This window comes from Pinus tabuliformis, chromosome 8, assembly GCF_031772625.1.
Source record: "Pinus tabuliformis cultivar Carrire ecotype Pingquan chromosome 8, CPIR1, whole genome shotgun sequence".
Classification (NCBI taxonomy): domain Eukaryota; kingdom Viridiplantae; phylum Streptophyta; class Pinopsida; order Pinales; family Pinaceae; genus Pinus; species Pinus tabuliformis.
Genome location: NC_142294.1, coordinates 1,450,288,402 through 1,450,315,438, shown reverse-complemented (window position 1 = coordinate 1,450,315,438; position 27,037 = coordinate 1,450,288,402). Strand labels below are relative to the sequence as shown.

The window sequence follows — 27,037 nt, the reverse complement described above, 5'->3', positions numbered from 1 at the left end:
AGGGCCACCGAATCAATCAGCTCAAGGGCAGCCAAGCAAGTCAAGTTGGACTGCTGTTAACTACAAGTCTTGGGCAGCCAAGTCCCTAACTTTTAGGAGGACTGTTGGGTCCTCAAATTGTATAAATAAGAAGGCTTGGGGCCTTATTTTGGTTAGCTAGTGGTTAGTCATTTTTGTTAGCTAGTTAGTCATTTTGTTTAGCCATTAGTTAGCTAGTTTGTAGTTCGATTTTTATGCAATAGATTAGTTTTGCTGTCAGCTCATTCTCAAGCTCTCCTTGTGGACAGTTTTGATGTAACTCTTCATTCTTGCTTAATAAAGATGAATCCAGCTTTGCACCAGCTCTAAATCTCTCTTGGGAGGCTGTAGCTCTTGGGGTTGGGCCCATCTCAAGCGCCCAGTACCTCCCTTGTTTATCTTTATGTGTTTTGCTGCATTCTGAGAATAAAATCTGCTATTTTGTTTTGTTATTTAGTTTGTCTTTTTGATGAGTAAAATAGCTTTTCATGTTCAGATTTACTTGATATGTTAATCACAGGGAATATATTCAGAAAAAGGCTACCAAGTACTTTGGATCTCACCTCCCCTTCAGTGGAATCATGAGCTGGGGCCAATGTAACCTTGCTGCCCACAAAAACACATTCTTTGCTTCACCATGCAATTAATAGTGTTGGATTTTTAGTGGTCGAACTTGATATCAGTTTTGATTGCATGCTTCAGTTTATGATTGCTTAGTTGTAGAGTCATTTCACGTATTTCATTTCGAATAAACTTCTATCCATTTCCTTTTGCTGTTAGGTCAGATTAGATTAAAGTAACTAGGTCATAGGTTTTATATGTGTGTGTTCGTTCAGTTTGGAAAACCACTTGCAGAGTACCTATTACCCTTCCTTACCTGCACATACCCCATCCAACCGACCTGTTTCATCCTTCACTCAGAACCCTTACCTTGCATTTACCTCATTCGCTTACTTTGCCATGATTCTCATCTTTTTGTGCAACATTACTCCAGTCTTCTTGGAACAAGTCCAGCCATCCACACCTTCTCCTCAACTCCATCCTCCAAGTCCTAGACCTCTTCACACCCCTATTTCACCCCCATACTCATTCCATCATCTTTTTCCCTCCATCCATGCTCCAAAATCCTCTTTTCAGAACATCCTGTAGAAATCTCTGAACATCCTGTAGAAACCCCTGCAGACATCCTGTAGAAGCCTGCACACTTGGTTGCCGAGCATCTGAACGGTGTAGACTTCTGTGGACTGATGCTAGGGACCCTCTGGGACCTCCCCTAGCCATCCTGACCTTTCCCAAGCTTTCTCTCCCTTCGCACCACCTCTGCACAGCCAAACCCTAATAAGAAACAAAGTCATAATCACTCCATCCACTTAAGCAAAAATACAAAAACAATGTTCTTTTTCATAGAAGTAGTTTGAGTTCATGCATTTCACATCATTAGAGGTAATGGCATCCTTTTTAGACATTTGCACTTTCACTATTGCATCATAGAGGTCAAACTAGTCAAATTAGGGTTTACTAGGGTTTCATGTTTTGGTTGGCTTTCAGTTCACTTTTGCAAAGTAGATCAATTTCCCTCGAGATAGCCTTCGTCCATCATTTAGAAAGCTTCTTCTGAAGAGCATATAGAAGTTGGCTTGAGCCCTAGCGGACTTGTGCCAACTGACCAAGTGACAGCTGCGACAAGAGCTAGTACTTGTGCATACAGCACTGTCGCTTCCAAGTTTGTACGAACTACCGGGTTGATAAAATTAGAGATAGGGAGCCCCAGGAGTTGTAGCATTATTGCTACAATACTGGAGCCCACCACCTTTTTGGCGCCGTTGCCGGGGAAGCGGCAGAGTATTGGTGATTGTTGCTATTCTTCTATTTTCTACTACAACCTTCTGCTAAGTAGTTTATTTCATTTCCATTATGCAATTTCATTTATGCAAAAGTAGATTATCATTTCTTGCTTTCATATATTAGCATTTCCTGCTTTCATAGATTAGCATTTCCTGCTTTCCTAGAATAGCCTTTCAATTCCGCATTTCAATTCTGCAAGCGTAGATTAGTATTTCAATTCTGCAAGCGTAGATTAGTATTTCAATTTTGCAAGCGTAGACTAGCCTTTCCATTCCTGCAATTTCATTTGAGCAAAATAAATTAGTCATTTCCTGCTTTCATTTCAATTCCGCATTTTCATTTTAGCAAGACAGTTAGTTGCAGTTCAATCTATTTCAGTTTTGCAAGTAGAAGTAGAAAAAAGAAAAAAACAACCAAAAAGATTTCATTTCATGCTTTGTAGGAGTAGAGATAAGTTAGAAAAATGATTGCACAACACCCCCACTGCTTCACACAGCCAACGTTCTTCTTCGATGGCTGTGATGAAAGAACCCCTGGGTGGACATCAAGGCATATTTAAAGAACCTCTAGGGGGGAAGAAGAAGAAAACATTCCTCTGGAGCAAATGGCTACAAGTAGAGATGTTGGGAGCAATATCTTGTCCAAAGATGAATTTGAAAATCAGATCGAAGATTTCAAGAGTGATATGAGGCAGTTTCTTGCCATGCAACTGGATACCTTGCGGATCCAAAAGAAGAAAGAAGAAGCAAGAAGTCTTCTACAGGATGTTCTGTAATTCTTCTACAGGATGTTTACGAATTGGATTTTTGAGGATGGATGGTTGATGGAAGATGCATGGATGGTTATGGAGGTAGGATGGGGGTCTGAAGTGACCTAGGAACTGATGGATGGAGTGATGAAATATTTCATGGGAGGCTGTAGCTCTTGGGGTTGGGCCCATCTCAAGCGCCCAGTACCTCCCTTGTTTCTCTTTATGTGTGTTTGCTGCGTTCTTGAGAAAAAATCTGCTCTTTAGATTTAATTCATGCTTTGTTACTTAGGTTGCTTTTGATGGTTAAAGTAGTTTCTTCTGTTTAAGATAGATTGGTAGGAGTTATTCATGCGTTTATATCTCTTTGATAATTTTTTGTTCACAGGTTGTACGTGATTCTTTTCATGAATAAGGTTGTTGTCCACCGATTTCATTAACTTGTTAGATAGATCACATGATATTTCGATTGCATGCAAGATGTAGTTGGTTTGATCAAATAACCACTATGCAGGGCACCTTCATCACCTCCTCGTTCATTTGAGCCTCGTTCAGATCAGCTCCTCCATCACCAAGTCTGTTCCCTCATCTCCCATCTTCTCTTTTGCCAAGTAACCTTACCTTCTTCCCCATTGTTGTCTCAACCACCTTCAAGCCAAGTCAGCCTCCCACATATCATCTCATCACTCCATCCATCAGTTCCTAGGTCACTTCAGACCCCCATCCTACCTCCATAACCATCCATGCATCTTCCATCAACCATCCATCCTCAAAAATCCAATTCGTAAACATCCTGTAGAAGAATTACAGAACATCCTGTAGAAGACTTACAGGACTTTCCTGTAGAAACCCCTGCAGACTTCCTGTAGAAGTTCATAAACACGGTTGCATGTCATCCAAACTTTGTGAAACTCTCAGAGAGAATGTCAGGTATCCCTTAGACCCTCTCTGTACCATCCCAGCCTTTCCCAAAGCATTTCATCCCTTGATCCATCCCTGCACAGTGGAAAACTAGTTAAAAGCACATGCATGACAATTCTTATAACTTAATCAAAAATACAAAAAGATGTTTTCTTCAGATAGTGATAACTTAGACACATGCATTTTACCTTCCTAGAAGTAATGGCATCTCTTTTCGTTGTTTGCATTCTTTCCTTTGCATCAGTAGGACTAGCTGGTAGAATTAGGGTTTGCTAGGGTTTGCTAGGGTTTGTGTTTCCTTTTGGCTTTCAGTTTCTTTTCGCAAGTAGATTAACTTCCTTTGAGTTAGCTTTCGTCCATCAGTTAAAAAGCTTCTTCTGAGAGCATATAGAAGTTGGCTTGAGCCCTAGCGGACTTGTGCCAGCTGACCAAGTGACAGCTGCGACAAGAGCTAGTACTTGTGCATACAGCACCATCGCTTCCAAGTTTGTACGAACTACCGGGTTGATAAAATTAGAGATAGGGAGCTCTAGGAGTTGTAGCATTATTGCTACAATACTGGAGCCCACCACCACTCAGGCCTCATGCTTTGTTGCTGGTTTAGTCATTTCCTACAGAAGCGAGGTGAATTGAAAACATGGTGCAATGAGTTAATTTTTCTTTTGCATGTGCGAGGGTTTTGCATCCCAGTGACTCAAACCAGGTATTGATTGCCCCTATAGTCAACTATATAATATAGTTATATTTCTTGTAAATTTTCATTGAAATAGTGGTGATTTGTCTAACATAATTTGTTTATCTTAATTCATTCAAATATAGGGGCAAAGCATATTGTTGAAGTAACATATTACAGAAGCTACATAGATGATTGAGCATATATCATTGATCCTAGGGCAAGAAACAAAAAAACAAATAATTTCGAAGTCCATTATTTATATCCCCATAGGAATCATCGATTACATTAACTTCTACCTGTGCAACGTTTGTGGTTTCCACCATTCCTTACACTATGGGAATGGTCGTTGATGCCGTCAACCCAGAAGTTGAGGTCATTTACCCTACAAATATTCATGTTTATGGTTTAGGATGTATGGAAGTAAGTTATTATCCTAATCTAGGGTTTCTTGATAATACTAGCAATAATCATTTTAGTCTTGTTGAGTTGAATAACAATTTGTGTGTATTTATAATTTCTATTGAATTGAATTGCAATTTGGGTATATTTATGATTGTGCAACATATGTATAATGCAAACGCAAAAAAATTATGTACGTGGGATTAGCGCCTTTGGGATGTGCACCGCATTTCTTGTGGGAGCGTAATAACACCAAAGGGTAATGCATTGAGGAAATAAATAACATGATGATGGCATATAATTACGCTCTTAGGTACGAGTTAGATCACCTCAAAAATAGACTTTGCAATTGGTTATTCATAAAGCAAGAATGTAGATATGACTATTTTGCCTCACTTTGGACTGCCAGAAGTAGCTAGTGCAAATTGTTTCATGTAGTGTCACTCTATGCTAGTCTAGTGTGCAAATTGGAAACTTTATTCCCATCTCTACTTCATGTTAGTGTAAATACAAGGCCTCCAACAAAAAATGACTTAAAATAAGAATGCTACTCCACACTGACTACCTTGTCACTAGATTAAACTAGAATACTTCTTTTGCCTTTCCATTTGCGACCATGTATGAAATCAACAGTTGTGTTTCTAAAGCATGTTGTTTTCATCCACATGCAACCTCGCATAGGTAGTGGGTGCAACCAACATCCCATAAAACCTCTAGGTTAATGCTATAGTGACTGAAAAGTCTATCAAACTAGCTAACTGGGAAGTAAATGCAATGTCGATTTTTCGAGCAACCTCTTGCGATCCACTATCTTGCCTTTAGATAGTTCCTTCCTTTTTTCCTATATTCTATAGGTGTTAGGTATTTTGGGTCGAGGTCTATTAGATATGAACAAATTCCTAATAAAATTTGTTCAGCAGACTATAAAAATTACTAGAAATTTACTACTACTAATGAATTCAAACTGAAATCAAGAGATTACAAATTTCCTCTACTATTTTGCGGAATAGAAATCACAATTTAAAAACACATTCAATGACATGCAACCATCAAAACCACAAGAACACAATGATTTACAAAGGAACCCAACTGGGAGAAACCCCTCTTCTACGTTTCATTTATCATATGTGAATGAGAAACTATTACAATGTCTTTCTTTGAATTTGAAGCACACCCTGCACTGTAAACCTATTATGTTACTAGTTGTCCTGCTTTGGCCAAAACTTAGCCAATTCAAGGCCCCAATTTTCTCCTATTTCGTTGTGCAATTTTGGAGGAAATTAGCTCTTAAGGGATAAGAATTTTCTCCTATTTTCTTGCGCAATTCCCAAGGAATTATTCACCTACTCAATGCCAAGCTCTGTACACTCAACTAGTATACAATTGACAATTACAATGTGCCTTTTCCTTCACTCCATCTAGAATATTTGAATTCCATGCATGTTTGGGCTATTTTTAGGTTGTTGAATAGTTTAACCGAGAGAACACTGAGCTAACAACAATTCTACTACTCAACTGACCCAATTGACTCAACTAGGGACTCAAGCTCAGTTAACTGAGTCAAATTGAAAATATATGAACTAGATTGCTAAATTTTAGCAATCATCACATGCACAACTCTAATTCTAGCCTATAACTCGAATTTACTGAGCTAACTAGTAGACAATTTCCATGTCACATAAGTTAACTATCATCCAAATCATCTTGTTGATGTGGAAAACACTCCCTCTTAGCAAGAAAGGTATTTTTCACCATCCCTATCTTGCACCTACGGAATTCGAATTTTTCACTTGGCAATGCCTTTGTCAAGATACTACATCTTTCTCCTTAGTTGGAATGTACTGTAGCATCATAATTCTCCTCTACACACAATCCTGCAAGTGATGGTACCTGATATCTATGTGATTGGACATGTCATGAAATACTAGATTCTCAAAGAGTTTGATACAACTTTGATTATCACAATAAATCACTATCAAATCCATCCCCTGGCTTAAAAGCCTCACAAGTATTTTCCTCATCCATATGGCCTCACATGCTGCTGACTTGTAGCCATGTATTCAACCTCTGCTGAGCTAAGTGCCACAAACCTCTGTTTCCTTCTATACTAGGAAACAATTGTAGACCCAACACTGACGATAACACGTGAAGTACTTTTCCTGTCTCCTTTACTCCTTGCCCAATATGCATCGGTGAAGCCTTGGACCTTCACACCCTCTGTCCTCCTATACCATAACCCATACTCGGTTGCACCTCTGAGGTACCTCAATACATGATTTTCTTCCTTCCAATACAACTTGGTAGATTTCACCATTGCTTAACTCAACTAATTAACTGCATAGCATATGTAGGGTCTTGTATTCATTAAATACATCACGGATCCCACAAGCTTTTTGTAGATGGTGGCATCTACTCCCTGTCTTGAAGAATAAATCTCGTTCCTCCAGTTGTTAGCTACAAGTGTGTCCTGTTAGCTCTGCTACAGTTTGCAACATTTGATGGCTAAAGTTAGGCAGTGCTAGTTTTGGATGCAAAGAAGCTTGCAGCAGTTCATTGTATTCTTTCTCCTACATGTGCATCATTCCCTTATAACCCCGCTACAAATCCCCGCCTAAACCTTTTTTAACCAACCTCGAGGATATTTTGTTTTAACATTATTAAACCGCTTAAACTTTATTTAAAAAGGTTTTTGGGCGTTTTGTGTTTTAATATTATAAACCTCGATAACCCTTGATAAGCCCCGATAGCTTTTATAGTCTCGCGCATATAATAAATTCCATAACCCTAAGCTTTAATAAAGCCCAGGCCCACCCCTCGCCTATCACATAAAACTCCAAATATGTGCGTTCATTCTCGGCCGTCCGATGATCCTGCCTCATCATCCGGCGATGTTCGCAAGCCTTCACTCTATAATCCGCTCGTTCGTTAGCCCACGGGAAAGTGGTTTTCTCCACCGTCCTGTCAACCACGCATCATCTTTTAACTGCATCGCACCCACCTTGTACGAATACCACTGCACCCGATAAACAGTGCAGGGAAACCGCCCGGCCGCTATACTGCCGAACCCCCGCTCATTAATGATTATGCATATTCCGCCCCCGATCACCGTCGAATCTGCCCGACGGTGATCCAACGGACCTCGTTAACCCCGATCGTCCACCTCCCGATAGCTCCTCCCGATGCGATCTCCACCGTTCATTTTCGAGATCCGACAACCCACATTCACCTGCCCGCTAACTCCCGATCTATTGATCTCCGCCGTTTATCTGTGGATCTGACAGTTGAGATTGATTCTTCTGCTCAACCTGCTCCTGCCATACTACCTGTATCACTCCCGACTGCTCTCTGTTGCCGAAAAAGGAAGGAGGCGATGACCCAGCAATCTGCACATTTAATCCTCAGCAACTTCATTCAAAGAACAGCACGGTCAAGGACGAGAAAGTACTGCCTCGAGCAGTTGAACACCTTCAACAGTTATGGACATTTATTCATGAAACATTCCACCTGTTCAAGGAGTACAACAAAGTACCAGAGAATGTCAAATTTGTTAATTAAAACAGTCAGAATGTATCAGAGGCCCATAATAGTTTGTAAATGCGGTTGGTGGTCAGTTATGACCCCTCCACACATGGGCAGCAGAGCAATTTTGTAAGAATCTCCATATATACTGAAAAACAAGATGTAATCAGGTTGATGAATGTTATTCTGTTGTAAGCTTCAATTTTTGGAGACTATAACTAATGTGTAACTTGCAGCTTTTGGTCCTCATTTCCAGCTAATACAAGCTTATTTTGCTGTTAATTGCTTACTTTCCACTTCTTCTTGTTCCAGGATGTGCCTGTTTTGCAGTTATTCATGTGCTGTTAATGTTTAGCATTAGAGGGAATGTCATCCCACCTCTATGTTAGGATTTAGCATGTATCATTGAATTTGTTTACAGGTTTCTGTTCTTTTAATGCCAGATAGTTGTCTTCTTGTCTGTGTATTAGAAAACAGATTTACAAACCGTTTAACTGGTTGCAGCTGGCCATCACAGGGTCTTGTGCATCTGCTGGTGTGATCAGTGTTCTCCATCATCACATTTTCTTTAAACTGTGAGTAATTAGTGGTCTAAAGCCTTGTAGTCTAGGGGTGTTCACCCATGCCGGGGTGAAGCACAGTAGAAGTGGTTATCTGGCTTGAATATGCAGCATTTCTTTCATTCATCCACCATTTTTCCAACATTTTGTTGAGTTTGTAATGTTCCCGAGCATCTCTGATATAAAACCTAGGAGAGTTTCTTGGGGTGATAACATTAATTAACGCCGTTGTTGGGGAGAGGAGAATCGAAGCTCAGCTTCCCTGGGAGAACGACACAGCTTCAAACTTTGATGATAGACAAGGTTTGAACACAGTTTTTGGTTGTAATCATCTATCTGGCAACTCCATTGGAGGAAGATCATTATTTGGCGACTCCACATTGAAGTTCTGGCTCAGTTTGTGAAACACACTTAAAGAAATCCTCAGAAATTTCCAGCTGGATCATTGCCTGACCCTGAGAGGACTGTCAAATCGAAGAAAGCTTCACAGAAAAGGGCATCAAGATCAGGTGAGCCTAAGAAATCTAATTCATCTCTGAAGGATAAAGTTATTCTTGAATATTTACAATTTGAAGATTTAGAGCACAACACGGTTAATAAGGAAAAACCTTCAGAGATTAGTTCAACCCCTTGTGCAGTTAGTTCCCCTTTGAATCTCAGTCCAAATAAAGCATCCCATTTAGTTCAAAACATCCATTTATCTCTGCCATCCATCACATTACTCCCTACCATTCAAGTTGCTAGTATTCTCCCAAATATTCCAATCATGGCACGACAACAAGCACCTACGAGAATAGAAAGAATTGTAGCTGCCAGATATGGACCATTGGTGTTGCTTGTGCCTTTAAATCCTATGCCTGTGGGAGAATAACAAAAATATATGCCTAAATTCACTGGTATAGAGGGAGTAACAGCAGAAGAACACCTTGAAACTTTTTACAGTTATGCTGATAATTTAGATATAAGTGAGAATGATGTGTGGATGAGAGTTTTTGTCCAGAGCCTTGATGGAGAGGCTAGGAAGTGGTTCAGAGAGTTACCCCAGAGATCTATTATAGATTTAGAAGCATTAGATGAAGCATTTTTGAAGCAATGGGGAGATAAAAAAGACTTGTTGTATTATCATACTGAGTTTGGTGATCTGAAGAGGGAAAATGGTGAATCTTTGCCTAATTTTAATAAAATATTCAATCGAATGTATAGTAAGATACTAGCTGAGGTAAAGCATACCCCTACCTCTGCCAAACTCACTTATGCTAATGCTTTTGACTCAGATTTCTGCCTATTGTTGAGAGAAAGAAGATGTGCTACGCTGACAGACATGCAAGATGTAACACTGGAGGTGGAATCCAATATTATGGCTGCAGAAAAGCTTAAAAATCAGGCTGACAGAAGGAGGCAGAGAAATTAGGCTTCTACTTCTTCTGCATCATCTTCAGAGCCTAAATTAGACAAAATGACCAAGATGATAGAGTCATTGGCTGCTGAAATTTCTAAGCTAAAGGTTGAGCAGAATTCAGGGAAAACAAGGCAGCAGAACACATTTGCTCCAAGAAACCCCAATCCATTCAGAAGAGCAAATGAGCAGTTACAAATAATGCAGAGGGGTGAAGATTCAAAAGAAGATCAGAAAGTTAAAGCTCCTTTCCAAAATGTAGTCATGGAGGAGGAACAATTTGAAGAAGATGAGGATGAAATTCACTGCATGGAAGATAAAGGCAGCGCTGCATTTTTGACATTGGTTGAATATGAACAAGCATTGCTACAGCAGCAACACAATCAAGAATGGGACCAAGGAGCTATTCTACAAATTGGTGATCAGTAGAGATATAACCTTAGGTCGAACGCAAAGAATGACAAAGAAAATCCTGCACAAAGAGCTGTTGTCCAAACAAAAGCGCAGAATACCAGACCGAGAAGACCAGTAGTTGATCCAGTCATCCTCAAAGCTCCAGTTCAAGAGGTAAAAAGTTCTGATAAATCATCTTCTTCTTTCAACTTTGAGTCAGAAGTTCAGAAATTGAAAATATCTGTGCCTCTGGTTGAGTTGGTGAAGAGTGAAGTATTTAGGAAGCCTATCCTTGAAGCCCTTGAGCTAGAAACCAAACAAACCTCCACTGACTCTGTTAATTTGCAAGATGACAAGCCTGCCATTGTGCTTAGCCCTATGATTGAACCTGCTGATAATAATTCTCCATCTTTTTATGTCTCCTTGACCATTCATGATAAAATCCTCCACAATTGCCTGCTAGACACAGGGGCCAGCCACAATTTAATGCCTAAAGCTGTCATGGAAGAGTTAGGCCTTGATATCACTAGACCCTATCATGATTTATTTTCTTTTGATTCAAGGAAGGTGAAATGTCTTGGATTGATTAAAGATCGGACTATTACCTTAACTCAGCTGCCCATGGAGAGTATGATGATGGAAATTGTGGTAGCAGATGTCCCTCCTAAGTTTAGCATGCTGCTGTCTAGAGGGTGGATTAAGAGACTAGGTGGGACATTACATAATGATTTATCTTATGCCACTGTCCCAGTGTTTGGAGGAGAAAGCAGGAGATTTTACAGAAAAGCACAGTTGGCATACATCATTAGTGATGACAAGAATCCTACAAACCATCCTATATATGCAGTGGACACTGATTTTGGAGCATGCATTCTCCAAATAGAAGAATCTCAGAAGGCCGAAATGCAGTTCAGGAAACCAACAATTCAGGCTGAGCAAGAGCAAGGAGGTCAGATTTGGGAAATGTTTTTTGATGGAGCATGTTCCAAGGAGGCTGCAGGGGCAGGGGTGGTGTTAGTATCTCCAAAGAAAGAAAGCATTCAGATGTCTTTTAAGCTGGTTTTTCAAGTGACAAACAATATAGCAGAATATGAAGCACTGCTATTGGGCCTTAATGCAGCAAAAGATAGAGGAATCAAGAATATGAAGGTATTTGGAGATGCTGATCTGATAATTCAGTAAATAAATAAAACTTTTCAAGCAAAGCACCTGAGGTTGAAGGCATACAGATATAAGGTATGGAGAATCAGAGATTCCTTTGACTATTTCCGTATTTCATATATTCCTAGAGCCCAAAATCAGCTTGCTGATTCACTTGTTGTTTCTGCTAGTCTATTCATACCTCCCATGCCTCCCAGATTAGTTTATGAAGTCCAAATCAAGTACAGACCATCCTTGCCTGACAATGTCCACCATTGGAAAGTTTTTGATGATGATGATGAGATAAATAGGTTCTTTCAAGTCATTGATGAATTTTCTAAAATGCAAATTGACCAAGAGAATGATGCCTTGTTAGAAAACCACCAGTCCCAGTTTAGAAATAAAATTGGTAAAGACAACATAGTCCAGCTTCCTAGTAACCATATTCCAAAGGGTCTAATTCCTCTAGAAAGACTGTTTGACCAAAATGATGTGCCTTACAAAGCTGCCCAAAAAGAAGACCAATCTGCAATCTGTAAGCATGATATAGGAAGTCCGGGTCAGCCTAGGTATGTGAATTTGTCCACTCATTTGTCTGTTGATCAAAGTGCTGAATACTGCAATTTAATGAGGCAATTTGCTGATGTGTTTGCCTGGGATTATAGTGACCTGAAAACTTATGACAATAACATAATTCAGCATATAATCTCTCTGGAGAAAGACACTGTTCCTTTCAAACAGAAGCTGAGACCAATAAATCCTATGCTTCTTCCTCTAATTGAAAAAGAAATTAAAGAATTGCTGACTACCAAGATCATAGTCCCTTTCAGGTATTCAAAATGGGTAGCTAATTTGATGGTGGTGAGGAAGAAAAGTGAAATCGGACTGTGTGTTGATTTCAGAAATTTAAACAAATGCTCAAAGAAAGACAACTATCCTCTACCAAAGATAGAGCATTTGCTGCAAAAAGTCTCAGGAGCTAAAGTGATGTCTTTTGATGGATTTTCAGGCTTTAATCAGATTGCTGTGCACCCAAATGATAAAGAAAAGACTGCATTTACCACGCCTTGGGGCACTTTTATGTATGCTAAAATGCCATTTGGATTGATGAATGCTAGAGCCACCTTTCAAAGAGCTATGGATATAGCATTTGTGGGAGAGAAGGACAAATTTGTGCTTATCTACCTTGATGATATAACAGTTTACTCCAGCAGCCATTAAAATCATTTGCAGCATTTGAAAAAAGTGTTCTTGAAGTGCAGGAGGTTTGGAATCTCAATCAATCCCAAAAAATCACAATTTGCTTTGGAAGAAGGCATGAAGTTGTTAGGACATATTGTGTCTGCTGCAGGTGTGCAGATTGACCCAGAAAGAGTCAAAGCAATCCAGACCTTGTCTGTTCCTAGATCAAAGAAGGATATTCAGTCTTTTTTGGACAAAATTAATTTTGTCAGGAGGTTTATTCCAAAATTTGCAGAGCTGGTTAAGCATGTTACCTCCATGTTGAAGAAAGGGGTAGAAATCAAATGGATTGATACAGCAAGACAATCTTTTGAGTCCATTAAGAAAGCCATTATGGAAGCTCCCACACTAAGCAGCCCAGATTACAGCAAGGAGTTCCATATTTTCTCATTTGCCTCTGAAGACACCATTGCAGCTGTTTTATTGCAGCAAGATGAAGAAGGTTCAGAACATCCAGTAGCATTTTTCAGCAAAAACTTGAGGGATGCTGAACTCAAGTATGATATTATAGAAAAACAGGCATATGCTCTTATTAAATCCTTAAAGGCTTTCAGAGTTTATATCTTGCATTCAAAAATAATTGCATATGTGCCTTCTGCTGCAATAAAATATGTCTTGACTCAACCTGATGTTGATGGAAGAAGGGCAAAATGGATCGCAAAAATGATAGAATATAACATAGAGCTAAAGCCCACCAAGCTGGTCAGAGACTTGCCAAATTATTGGCTGAAGAAAATTGCAGGTCTTTAGATATTGATTTCCTGAGCACAAATGCATAAAATGGTCAGACAAATGAAGAAGAGGAAACAGCTGAACCAGACCGAAAGCAGTCAGTGGCCGAGAATCTAGTTTCATGTAATTGGTATGCTGAAATAATTAATTTCTTGTTGAAGCTAAAAATCCCTTTAGAATTTACTCAAAGTCAAGCTATAATTTTAAAGTTTAGGGCAGCAAAATATTGTATCAATGAAAATCTGCTCTACTGGAGGGATTCATCTGGAATATTTTTAAGGTGTCTGGACAAAGAACAGTCAAAGGAAGTTATGCAGCAGTTTCATAACAGCATGTGTGGAGGGCATCATTATTGGAAAACTACAGCCCATAAAATTCTCAAAGTTGGGTACTATTGGCCCACTTTATTTTCTGATGTGTTTTCTTTTGTTAAGTCTTGTGATAGGTGCCAAAAATTTGAAGGAAAACAGCAGTTGAAATCCCTGCCCCTAAAACCAATTCAGGCAAAAGGACCTTTTCAGCAGTGGGCTTTGGATTTCATTGGTGAAATCAATCCACATTCCAGCGGTCAGCACAAGTGGATATTAGTAGCCACTGATTATTTCACTAAGTGGATTGAAGCAGTCCCAACCAGGAAGGCTGATCATAATGTGGTCATGAAGTTTTTGACAGAGAATATCTTCAGCAGATTTGGTTGTCCACATAAATTGATTACAGATAATGCAGTAGCCTTCAGGGCAAAAGAGTTGGTGGAAATGTGTGATTCAATGGGGATTAAACTTGTTCATTCCACCTCATATTATCCACAAGGAAATGTTCTGGCAGAATCCTCTAATAAAAGTCTGATCAGGATAATTAAAAAGCTGTTAGATGACAATAAAAAGAATTGGGATTCAAAACTCAAGTATGTAATGTGGGCTGACAGAGTGACCATTAAAGTCCACAAGCAATTCTCCTTTCAAGCTGGTATATGGCACTGATGTCGTATTCCCAATTCAATTAATTCTTCTTGTGGCAAAATTCCTTCAAGAAGAGCAGGATGAGGAAGAATACATGGCAAAGAGGATCACTGATCTAGTAGAAATACATCAGATTAGAGAACAACTGGTTGAAAAGGCTGCAACACATCAGAGAAAGATCAAGGAAACTTTTGACAAGAAGGTAAAAACAAATAATTTTCAGGTTGGAGACTTGGTTCTGAAATGGGATGCACTAAAGGAAAAGAAAGGCAATCATGGGAAATTTGATGCTTTTTGGACAGGGCCTTTTATCGTTTCACAGGTTCAAGGGAACAACACCTTAGGAAAGACAGTTTTTGATGGCCTAGTTAATGGGCGGTTTTTGAAAGTTTATGTTGTTTAAGGTCTTTTGGCCTTAAAGGCTGTAAATATTAAGTTTTTATCAGTTTTGTGCAGCGAAAATAGACTCCATGCCCAATGGAACACTAGGAATTTTGATTAATTGGTTTTCAGCTGGAAAGGCATTGGTCTGCAGGTTCTTGAGACCTCATAGGGAGGATCTCGTCCCTAGAAGGAGCCAGTGTTAGCTCTGCTATAGTTTGCAACATTTGATGGCTAAGGTCAAGCAGTGCTGGTTTTGGATGCAAAGAAGCTTGCAACAGTTCATTGTATTCTTTCTCCTACATGTGCATCATTCCCTTATAACCCCGCTACAAATTCCCGCCTAAACCTTTTTTAACCAACCCCGGGGATATTTTGTTTTAACATTATTAAACCGCTTAAACTTTATTTAAAAGGCTTTTGGGCATTTTGTGTTTTAATATTATAAACCCTGATAACCCTTGATAAGCCCCGATAGCTTTTATAACCCCGCGCATATAATAAATTTCATAACCCTAAGCTTTAATAAAGCCCGGGCCCGCCCCTCGCCTGTCACATCAAACTCCAAATATGTGCGTTCATTCTCGGCCGTCCGATGATCCCGCCTCATCATCCGACGGTGTTCGCAAGCCTTCACCCTATAATCCGCTCGTTCGTTAGCCCGCGGGAAAGTGGTTTTCCCCGCTGTCCTGTCAGCCACGCATCGTCTTTTAACTGCATCGCACCCACCTTGTACGAATACCACTGCACCCAATAAGCGGTGCGGGGAAACCACTCGCCTGCTATATTGCTGAACCCCCGCTCGTTAATGATTGTGCATCTTCTGCCCCCAATCACCGTCAGATCTGCCCAACGACGATCCAACGGCCCTCGTTAACCCCGATCATCCACCTCTCGATAACTCCTCCCGATGCGATCTCCACCGTTCATTTTCGAGATCTGACGGCCCACATTCGCCTGCCCGCTAACTTCCGTTCTATTGATCTCCGCCGTTTATCTGTGGATCTGACGGTTGAGATTGATTTTTCTGCTCAGCCTGCTCCCGCCATACTACCTGTATCACTCTCGACTGCTCTCTGTTGCCGAAAAAGGAAGGAGGCGATGACCCAGCAATCTGCACATTTAATCCTTAGCAACTTCATTCAAAGAACAACATCATCAAAAACGAGAAAGTACTGCCTCGAGTAGTTGAACACCTTCAACAGTTATGGACATTTGTTCATGAAACATTCCACTTGTTCAAGGAGTACAACAAAGTACCAGAGAATGTCAAATTTGTTAATTAAAACAGTCAAAATGTATCAGAGGCCCATAATAGTTTGTAAATGCGGTTGGTGGTTAGTTATGACCCCTCCACGCATGGGCAGCAGAGCAATTTTGTGAGAAACTCCATATATACTGAAAAACAAGATGTAATCAGGTTGATGAGTGTTATTCTGTTGTAAGCTTCAACTTCTGGAGACTGTAACTACTGTGTAACCTGCAGCTTCTGGTCTTCATTTCCAGCTAATACAAGCTTCTTTTGTTGTTAATTGCTCACTTTCCACTTCTTCTTCTTGTTCTAGGCTGTGCCTGTTTTTCAGTTATTCATGTGCTGTTAATGTTTAGCATTAGAGGGGATGTCATCCCACCTCTGTGTTAGGATTTAGCATGTATCATTGAATTTGTTTGCAGGTTTCTGTTCTTTTAATGCCAGAGAGCTGTCATCCTGTCTGTGTATTAGAAAACAGATTTACAGACCTTTTAACTAGTTGCAGCTGGCCATCACAGGGTCCTGTGCATCTGCTGGTGTGATCAGTGTTCTCCATCATCACATTTTCTTTAAACTGTGAGTAATTGGTGGTCTAAAGCCTTGTAGTCTGGGGGTGTTCACCCATGTCTGGGGTCAAGCACAGTAGAAGTGGTTATCTGGCTTGAATATGCAGCATTTCTTTCATTCATCCACCATTTTTCCAACATTTTGTTGAGTTTGTAATGTTCCCGAGCATCTCTGATATACAACCTAGGAGAGCTTCTTGGGGTGATAACATGTCCATAGGCTTGTAGTTCTCCATGTGAAATATTTGAAGTATTTCAGAGGAATATTTCCCTTGAAACACAAACAACTCACCATCACCTTGCCATACGTCCAACCCAAGGACGTAATGCATGAAGCCCATCTTCTTCATCTTGAATTCTCTTGCAAGATCCTCCTTGCAAGAGTGGATCAACTACTCATCCTATGTAAATATCAAGTTATCAACATACGAAACCGAGATAAACAACTTTCCATCTACCATAATGTGATTGAGATTGGCATCTATTGCACTTTTGGTTAAGCCCAATCCTCTAAGATATGTATCAATCTAAGTGTACCATGCTCGAGGTGCCTATTTGAGACCATATAGGGATCCCTTGAGTTTACACACGTGTGTCTCCCTGTCATGTGCCTCAAATCCTTTTAGTTGCTCTACGTAAATTTCTTCCTCAACGACACCATTGAGAAAGGAAGTCTTCACATCCATCTGGTGGATATTCCACCCCATTTTCACAACCAATGTTAGAATGGTCCCGATTGAGGAATATCTTGCCGCTGGTGCAAATGTTTCCTCATAGCCCACTCCCTCTACCTAAGAGAAGCCTTTGGCCACAAATCTGGCCTTATACTTCTCGATGATCCCATTAGCTACATGCTTCACTTTGTAGATCCATTTGGAACCAACCATCAACTCGTTCTCTAGCCTCGACACCACCTCCTATACACTATTCTTCATGATGGAGTCATACTCCTCTCCCATGGCATCAACCCACCCTGGTTTAGATGCTGCTTCCTCAAATGAAGAAGGCTTTGTCAAGAGAGCTATATATCCAATGTACCTGTTTGGTGACCTCCTCCATTTACGTTGTGATATAGGAGCTCCCATATGCTCCCATGCATCTGTATCAATCTGTCAGCTTCTCTGGTTCTCTTCCTTACCTCTCTAATAGATTCTAGTTGAGTGGGTGCCTAAACTCGGCACCCTGTCTACTCCTCAACTTGTGGCTTCTCCACAACATCCTGAAGCTCTGCATGAGGTCCCTCCTTAGGAACAAGAAGCTCCTCCTCCTATCGGATACTCAACTCTCACTCTAGATAGCATATCATAGCCTTCTCTTCACCAAATTTGACATCTCTTCTCACTATTGTCACCCTGAGTGAGGGAAAATACACCCTATAGTTATGAGGAATATTTGTGTATCCTACAAAGATCCCCATCTCAGTTGTAGTCTCAAGTTTCTTCCTACTATCCTTGGTGATCTGATTTTGAATATTAGTTTGCAGTGCTAAGATCTTCCTTAGATTATAAACAAAATGCTTTCATTGTGCTTAAGGATTCATTAATTTTTGCAAGTAAAATGAAGAGTTTTTATGTTAATTTTATGATAAATTTAACATAAAACAGAAACTAAACAGTAGCATAAACATGTACATAACATCATCAAAAACAAATTACAACAAGCACATGATAAAGGAGTTCACCCCTCCTGGGCTACGTCTCCTTGGTCCAACTTCCAATGGCTTGGGCCTCTCTATTATGCTCAAAAATGTTAAAAAACTATGTTTACAATGCTCAAATGCTTCTGAAACCTGCTCCAATGAGTCAAGAATGTTCAAAAATGGCTATCTAGCCCCTTTTTTTCATCCAATTTGGTGGAAAACTAAAGAAATTATAACTTACCCTTGTTTACTCATTATTCGTTACACAAATTTCTCCATATCCGACAGGAACCCACAATTTTGCTCCAAAAATCCACTAACTGAGCGAGAATTTTGCCTTGCGGCGAACCATAATCCGTCGACACTGCCTGTCCATCACAAATCACAATCGGCAAGGACTGGCATGCTTAAGTTTTGTGTACGCAGCGAGCGATTATGCGATTGCGATGTGGCGGACCCAAGGCACTATAAACTGGAATTGATAAACCTCTCGCTTCCAGGAACTTTTCGCAAATCGCAGTTTAGTGGTGAATCAACGGGTGATCATAATGTGGGATTTTGCACCGTTACGATTTGCGATTGCAATATCGCATCTTAAACCAAACTTGTCGGGGCCAATTTTCCATAATGCATTCCCTTTGCCGATGTGCGATTGCAATCTATCGCATCGCACCTCCGGCCGATTCTTGAAAGCCTTCCCGCCTACCTTATCGCATCACAACCCTTACCTGCTCGGGGGATGATTTTTAATGCCAACCTGTCTGCGATTGCGATTTGCGACATGAGGGAGCCAATGGCAACTTTCCACTTGGCACCTCCTCATTTGCTAAAGGACCTTGCCACATCATCCAATCATGCCATGCGAGTAAGTCAAATCTGAACTTTGATTTGCTATAAATTTTGCATACGAGCTCGGATTTGAGTGTTGTTCACACCATTGGAATCAGAATGACAAGCTCTTTGATCTGAAGCTAAGTGTAACAAAATTCTGACATTTTGATTTTTGAGCCTAATTTTGAGCACTTGATCACTCCTCCCCACTAGAAGCCTTTTGGACCCCAAAATGATCATTTTCAATTGTTCAGCAGGTAAGGGTACAGTTCCCTCATCTTTCCAACCTCTATCCATTTGTCTTTTGAAGGAATTGTACCTTTGAGCCCCACTCGAAGATAATCAATACTTCCCCTTTTTGATGTCCTTGTTCTTCTGTCAAGTATAGTGTCTTGTTGAAGTATATCAAGGAATTGTCTTCAATAGATGGAATTTTAGCATTCTCTCCTTGATCTTCAATCAAAGGAGGTTCATACAACCTTAAATTCTCAACGTTAACAACAACATAAATTTTCATATATGAAGGCAAATCCAACCTGAAGGCATTGTTACCAGTTATCACTCAAGAAAAAATTTCTAAATTGTTCACATCAGTTCGATGGTTTGTCAAAGGGTTGGTGTCAGTTTTGGGTCTAGTCTTTTCATCTGGTTTTAGAGTCTAAACAGTTTGAATAGGAGTCTTGTTAAGAGTCTTGTTAGTATGTCAAAAGGGGTCAATTCTCTGTTTTAGTCTATCATTGGTCTCATATCTCACATGAATATCATATGCCGAAACTCGTTTCAAAGTTCGTACGTGCTACGAAACGGTCTAGGTGATTTCGTAGCGCAGAAACCTTGTCTAGGTGATTTCGTAGCGCAAAACACTAATTTTTCACTGGCTGCGCTACGAAATCGGGGATTCGTTCAGATCTGTAACAAATCTCACCCAGTTGTCATATTTATCAAAATCCGTTGTGTTTCCATCAACAGTTGTCAGATTATACACTTCGTCTATCATATCCAACTGCTTATCCTCATCATTAGGTCGGTAGGTGTCTTGGTACTGGCACATGTTTGTAGTTGTACTTTGCTCTGCTGTTTTGGTCGTTCAACTAGGCTTTTCTTTATGGTATTAGAGCAATCGGGGAAATTTCCTTCTGGGTTTTGCATCTGTTCTTTGGATTTGGGGCAGTCTGAAACTATTCCTTGTAAACAATCTTGAGCTCTGTTTTAGTTTTCCATGTAGTCTTGGGGATGGGAATCTATTCAACTTCATATTGAATATGAGCACTGGAGAGTTGTCTGACCGGAAGAATATTTCGTTAGGTACAAAAGCTATCACCTTGAGGGCTTTTCGCTCTAAGAACACAACACATGTTTTTGCAGCATCAAACAGGCCGACAGTTATTTACAGTAGCAATCGGAAGTTGTTGTATAGCAATGTGAATCTCAAGGAAGTCAATCACATGTGCCCTTTCAATTCAGTTTCCTTTCCAGACAGCTTTGCAGAGCGAGAGGGCTACAATTCACGTACTCCATTAATTCAAGGGTTTCACGCGACAATGGCGATCCGTTTCTTCTGCTTCGCCATTCTCATTCATGTGGCTGTAGCTGCTGGTGTGCAACATAGCTCCATAGAATCAGTTCCAGAGCTTGAAAGGGCCATGTATATAAGAGTTGATGGAACTCCTTGCGTGAGGCTTTTGAATATTTCGGGTGAAATTGGATGCGCAAATCCAGGTCGTGTAAAAGTTACTGCTCCAATAAAGCGACTTGAAAATGCTGGGGAACATCTGGATCAACCTTTAGCTCTTCTTTTGCCTTCACATGAAATGGAAGCTGTTTTCAACAGGATATTAGATGAACCTGGGTTTGCTCAGCAAGTAGCAGGGCTATTTATTGAGTATGGTTTTGGGAATCAGATTCATGCATCAAGATTTTCTCCTGATAAGACGTTTCCACAGGCTGAATTTGCCCCTTATGAGAACAAGACCTATTTATGGAATCCCGTTGGAGGTGGCATTCTGCAACATAGCTACAACTTTCCTGTCTTTATGCTGTCTCAATTGCAAAGGAGGACCTGCTTACTATTGGGTAAATTGATGACATTCAGAAACTTCATATCCGTGCAGTTCCTCTTGGAGAGCATGCTCGTCGTATTTTCCATCAGGAGAAATTTCGCACCTTTGCCATTTGTAGTGTGAAGTATTCTCAGACAAATATTGAGGAGACTGAAACACACTTTGTGCGCCTGTTAGATGATCAGACATTTTAAGTTCTTTATCAACTTGATACTTATGAAAATGGATGTTCCATCCTCAGTTGTTCATTTACAGATGACAACAATGCTTATTATTGTGTTGGGACAGCATATGTATTGCCCGAGGAGAACGAACCTAACAAGGGCTGAATTTTAGTATTTTCAGTTGAAGATGGTAAACTGCAACTTGTTACTAAGAAGGAGACAAAGGTTTCTGTTTACAATTTGAATGAATTTAATGGAAAGTTGCTTGCTGGCATCAATAAAAAGATTCAGTTATACAAATGGGTGCTCCGTGATGATGGTTCAAGAGAGTTGCAGTCTGAATCTGGCCATCATGGTCATATTCTTGCACTATATGTTCAATCTCGTGGAGATTTTATTGTAGTTGGTGATTTGATGAAATCAATCTCTTTATTGATATACAAACATGAGGAAAAATAGCGATGCTGCAACTGATGAAGAGAGAGGAAAATTGGAAGTTGTAGGTGAATACCACTTAGGAGAGTTTGTTATATCTTTTTAGGCATGGATCTCTTGTTATGCGTCTGCCAGATTCAGAATCTAGCCAGATTCCTACAGTTATATTTGGAACAGTCAATGGTGTTATTGGTGTCATTGCATCTCTTCCTCAGGAGCAATATATGTTTCTTGAAAAGTTGCAAGCAAATCTTGTCAAGGTGATCAAGGGAGTAGGGGGCTTAAGCCATGAACAGTGGTGATCATTTAGCAATGAAAGGAAGACTGTGGATGAAAAAAGTTTCCTGGACGGTGATTTGATTGAGTCATTTCTGGATCTCAGCAGAAATCGGATGGAGGAAATTGCAACTGCAATGTCTGTTCCAGTAGAGGTAAAGCAACTATCTCTCAAGAGGAATGTGGTGTTTAAGAGTTAAAAGGGGCCTTTGCATTCAGTTTTGAACAGCTTCAGGGCACATGAAAAGAGACATTTCAAAATAATGAAGCTCAAGACAGTCAAATTTTGGCATTAAGACTGTGTTTTTAAAATTACACAGTAGTTTCGTAGCGCGCTACGAAACTGCTGTAGCTGCATGTTATAATTCGGTTGATCAATTATGATTGACAAAGCGGCAAATCTTTTTGAAAGGAGGTGTATAAAGAGGATCATTAACAAAATATGAGCATCCAGCAGGGGCAGAACAAGCCGAGGAAAGACATATATGAGCTCTAAAGCTATGTGTTATAAAGTGGTCATTATTCATAGCTAGCTTTGGTCATAATGCTTCAAACAGCATTAGACAGGTGTTGTCTTAACACGTGTGCATGAGCCAGGGTCTACAGCACATGAAGAACGTGGCACTCCAATACATTTTTGTGTAATCAAAGAAGAACAACATGGATAATTGGTTTCGAATATCCTTGAAGAAACCGAAAGCAGAAAAACAGGGGTAGTTTCCTACTTTCCAGCAGAAGTAAAGAGATGAGACATCAAGGACCAGCAAGGAGTTTCAAACCATCACCACAACTAAACTAAAGAAAGACATGTGTCAGAGAACGAGTTTTGATAAATGCTATTATTAGCATGATGTGGAGTTAGATTCCTAATTGTCTTAGGTTTCTAAAACTTCCAGTTAGCAGTTGTTGTATTTAAAGTTAGTTAAAGTTTGAGTAGGTGTCATAGCAAGCAGAATTCGAGTTCCCCTCATGCTCAAGGAGGAATCTCAGCTATGTAAAAAAATTTATATATAGGAGAGAGAGCAATGCACCAAGGGTTGGAAAATTATTGAGAATAGCTCTCATATTTGGCTTTATGTACAGACTCTGTTTTATAGTAATACAGTATTGGCCTTGCATCTCAGGAATCATAAAGAATTCGATGTTCTGAATGTTATCTACAGTGTTATGAATGTGTGATCGCTTAGAAATCACTTAAAGTGCTCTAATTTCCTGCATGCATTTGTAAACTATGTTGGTCCCCTATGTGTTTGATATGTTCTACATATGTTGGATTCTGAAGGCCCTGACTTCTATGCAAAGCTAACTTTACTGTCAATACTAAAGCATGTCTAACTCCATAAGCCCAATGGATACTTTCTAATTATATTTCAACCTCTTTCATTTGTCATTTGTCTACTAGAGTTAGCCATCTAATCCATTATCAATATCATTAATCCTTTTGAGAGAGCTCTCTCAGGTTGAGGAGGCTAAGCCTCAGCCTAAAGTAGGTTTGAAATAGTTACTTAATGTCAACCTGATCACAGCAGCCTATCAGGGTATGATTTTGAGATAACATTACCAATCTTTTCCAAAATTATGATTGGACCATATCTAATTGGTTTTAGCTTTTTACCTTCTCCTTCGAGCCTCTCTTTATTATTGTGAAGCCAAAATTCATCACCAACTTGGAACTTGTGATCTTGACGATGCTTGTCGTGCCTTGCTTTGTACTTGCCTTGGATTTTCTCAAGTTGTTATTGAACCTTTTGGTGTACTAATTGTATTTGTTCAATGAATTTTCTTGCTTTGTCTATGTCATTATGACCTTCAATAGCAACATATTTGCCAAAAATAAAATCCAAAGGAGATTTAGGGAAGTATCCCATGCATGCCTCAAATGGCAAAGTTTGAGTGGAAGAGTGCTTGGCTTAGTTGCAGGCATGTTGAATATAGTGCAACTATTCATCCCACACCTTAGGATGCTTGTTGTAATACCCATGCATAAGATGTATCAATGTTCTGTTCGCTACCTCTGTTTGACCATCTGTTTGTGGATGAAATACTGTACTCTTTTTCAATTTGGTGTCCATGAATCCCCACAAGTTTGACCAAAAACTCCCCATAAAGCGAGAATCTCGATCGCTAACAATGGATGTGGGAAATCCAAAATGCACCCAAACATTATGAAATAATAACTAAGTAGTTTGTTCAGTTGTAACTTGCTTTTTACATGGCATCAAAATACACATTTTTCTTAACCTATCCACAACTACATACAAATAATCATGACCTCTCTTTGACAATGGACGACCTCCTACAAAATCCATAGAAGCACTCTCCCACGGTCGTGAAGGAATCAGAAGTGGTGTGTACAATTCTAACTTCCTATTGCTAGGATTACTGATTGCACATAATGAACATCCTTTAATAAAACAAGACACACTTTCAAGCATATGAGGCTAATAACAATACCTTTGTAGATGTGTCATTGTCTTACTTACATTGAATGACCGGAAATAGGAGAAGTATGTGCCTCTCTTATGATTTTAACTCTTTCTCCCTACAGAATACAAAGCTTGTCAAGATTGTACAACAAGTTATTGTGCAAATGATAATCCAATTCCTCTACTTGGTTACCTTGACTCAGGCTTGCATAAACATCTCGAAAGTCATTATCTAATGCATATTGCTCAATACAATTTTCATGTAAAACAAAATTATGCTTGAGTAAAGTAGTTGCACTAACAATCGGCCTAGAAAGCATATCAACATCTTTATTGTAGATACCTTTCTTATACTTGATTACCAAGTGGAATTGTTGAAGGAAACCCATTCATCGGAATTACCTTGATTGTTGCAACTTTGATTGAGATTGCAAGTATTGCAATGGTTGATGATCAGTGTGAATGACCATTTCCTTACCCATCACGTAGTGTTTCTATTTTTTCACACTTTGCACCAATGCATACAATTCATTGTCATATGTAGGATAGTTAATCAATGCACCATTAAAAGTTTCTGAATGAAAACAAATAGGCTTACCATGCTGCATGAGGACTGCACCCATAGCATAGTCACTAGCATCTGTTTGAATCTCAAATCACTGCCTCAAGTCTAGAAGTGCGAGTACGGTAGTTGTACTAATATTTTCCTTCAACGCATCAAAGGCCTTTTTCTGTTTGCCTCTCCACTGAAAAACCTTTTTCACGTTGGTCAATGCATGCAAAGAAACGGCTATAATAGAAAAATTAGCAATGAATTTCCTTCAATATTGGGTTGCTCCCAGAAAACTTCTTACCTTTGTAGTTCTATCTTGGGCCTTGGCCAATTTACAATGACATCAACCTCGGAGGGATCTATTTTCAACTCACCTCCTCCAACAATATGACTCAAGTAAACTAAACAAGTCTTTCCAAACTCGCACTTTGGCATCTTCAGATACAACTGTTCTTTTTTCTAGACTTCAAGTACTTTTCTTACATGCATGACATGTTCAACATGTGATTTACTGAAAATTAATATGTCATTTAAGTAGACTATGACAAATTCATCAATAAATGGCCTCAACAGATCATTCATCACACGCATGAATGTAGAAGGAGCATTACATAAACTAAATGACATAATTAGCCATTCAAACAAACCCTGTTTTGTTTTGAATGATGTCTTCCAAATGTATCCTTCAACTATTCTAACTTGATGTTAGCCACTTCTTAAGTCTAGCTTAGTAAAATACTTTGCATCTTTCCTTGGGAATTGAACAAGGAAATAGGAATTCCCTATGAAATAGGAGTTTAATTCCTTCAAATTTGCGCAAGGAAATAGGAGCTTGTGGAGTTAAGAATTTGGCTAAGTGTTGGCCAGTGTCAGATAAGAAACAGGAGAACAAGTTTGCAAGTGCTAGCGTTGTTTCATACTTGAAGCAAGCAATTGTAATAAGTTCTTAGTCTCATCTAATTAATTGAAAGTGAGATATGGGTTTTTCCCACTTAAGTTCCCTAGGGAAATATTGTTGTTCTTATGGTTTTGATGTATGCATGTGTCAGTGTATGTGCTTCTAGACCGTTGATTTCTTTAAGCAATAGTGTAGAGGAAGTTTGTAATCTCTTGTTTTCACTTTGAGTACATTAGTAGTAGCAATTTCCATTAAAAATCTACATTCGCTTTATGTAATCAATGCTATATGTAATGTCTAAAATATTTTACATTTTAATTTCTTTATTGTGAAATGAGTTATGGTTTTTTGACATGTGGTATTGATAAGCCATGGTATTGTAACAAAACCTATTTACAAGTTAATAATATCCATGGTAAAGTGAGGGTGGATACCTATGGTTAATAAGCTTGTCATATTGTAAGTTTATTGTAAGCATTAAGTTTTTATGTGCTTATTAATTAAATTTAAACATGGTTATGGAATCATTATTAGTCCTTGCCAAGATCAATTTGTTTGTTGATCACTATTAGTTTAGCATTGACCAACGCAAATTATAATTCTTGTTTGCAAATTATAATGTTTGCCTTTGAAAAATAAATATTTATTTTTCAATATAATTAATGAAGTTAATTTACAAACATTTGATTGGACCATAGCTTGAAGGTCTTATTGCACCCTTTGCACAATATAAGGTGATGTGGATAAATGCCTTACATATTTTATGCCATAATTTATGGATATAGTTGCAATATTCATGTATGATATTTAGATATGTGTAGTGATTTTTCATTCTTAACTTGGAAAACATCCAAAAATAAAATCCTTGGAAATAACTTATGCTCATTTAAATAACATATCTACCATTAATTACTTCCCACCACAATTTAAGCAAGTCCTTATATAAAAAATGAATATGAATAAAATATAAAAAATATACTTACATGAGTTACTTCTCACCATTATTTT

General features: G+C 39.2%; 1 pseudogene; it reads left to right on the top strand.

Annotated features, from left to right (window-relative positions):
• Positions 1–20,479: 20,479 nt before the first annotated feature.
• On the top strand, positions 20,480–22,178 carry LOC149241190 (DNA damage-binding protein 1a pseudogene; annotated as a pseudogene).
• Positions 22,179–27,037: the final 4,859 nt, after the last annotated feature.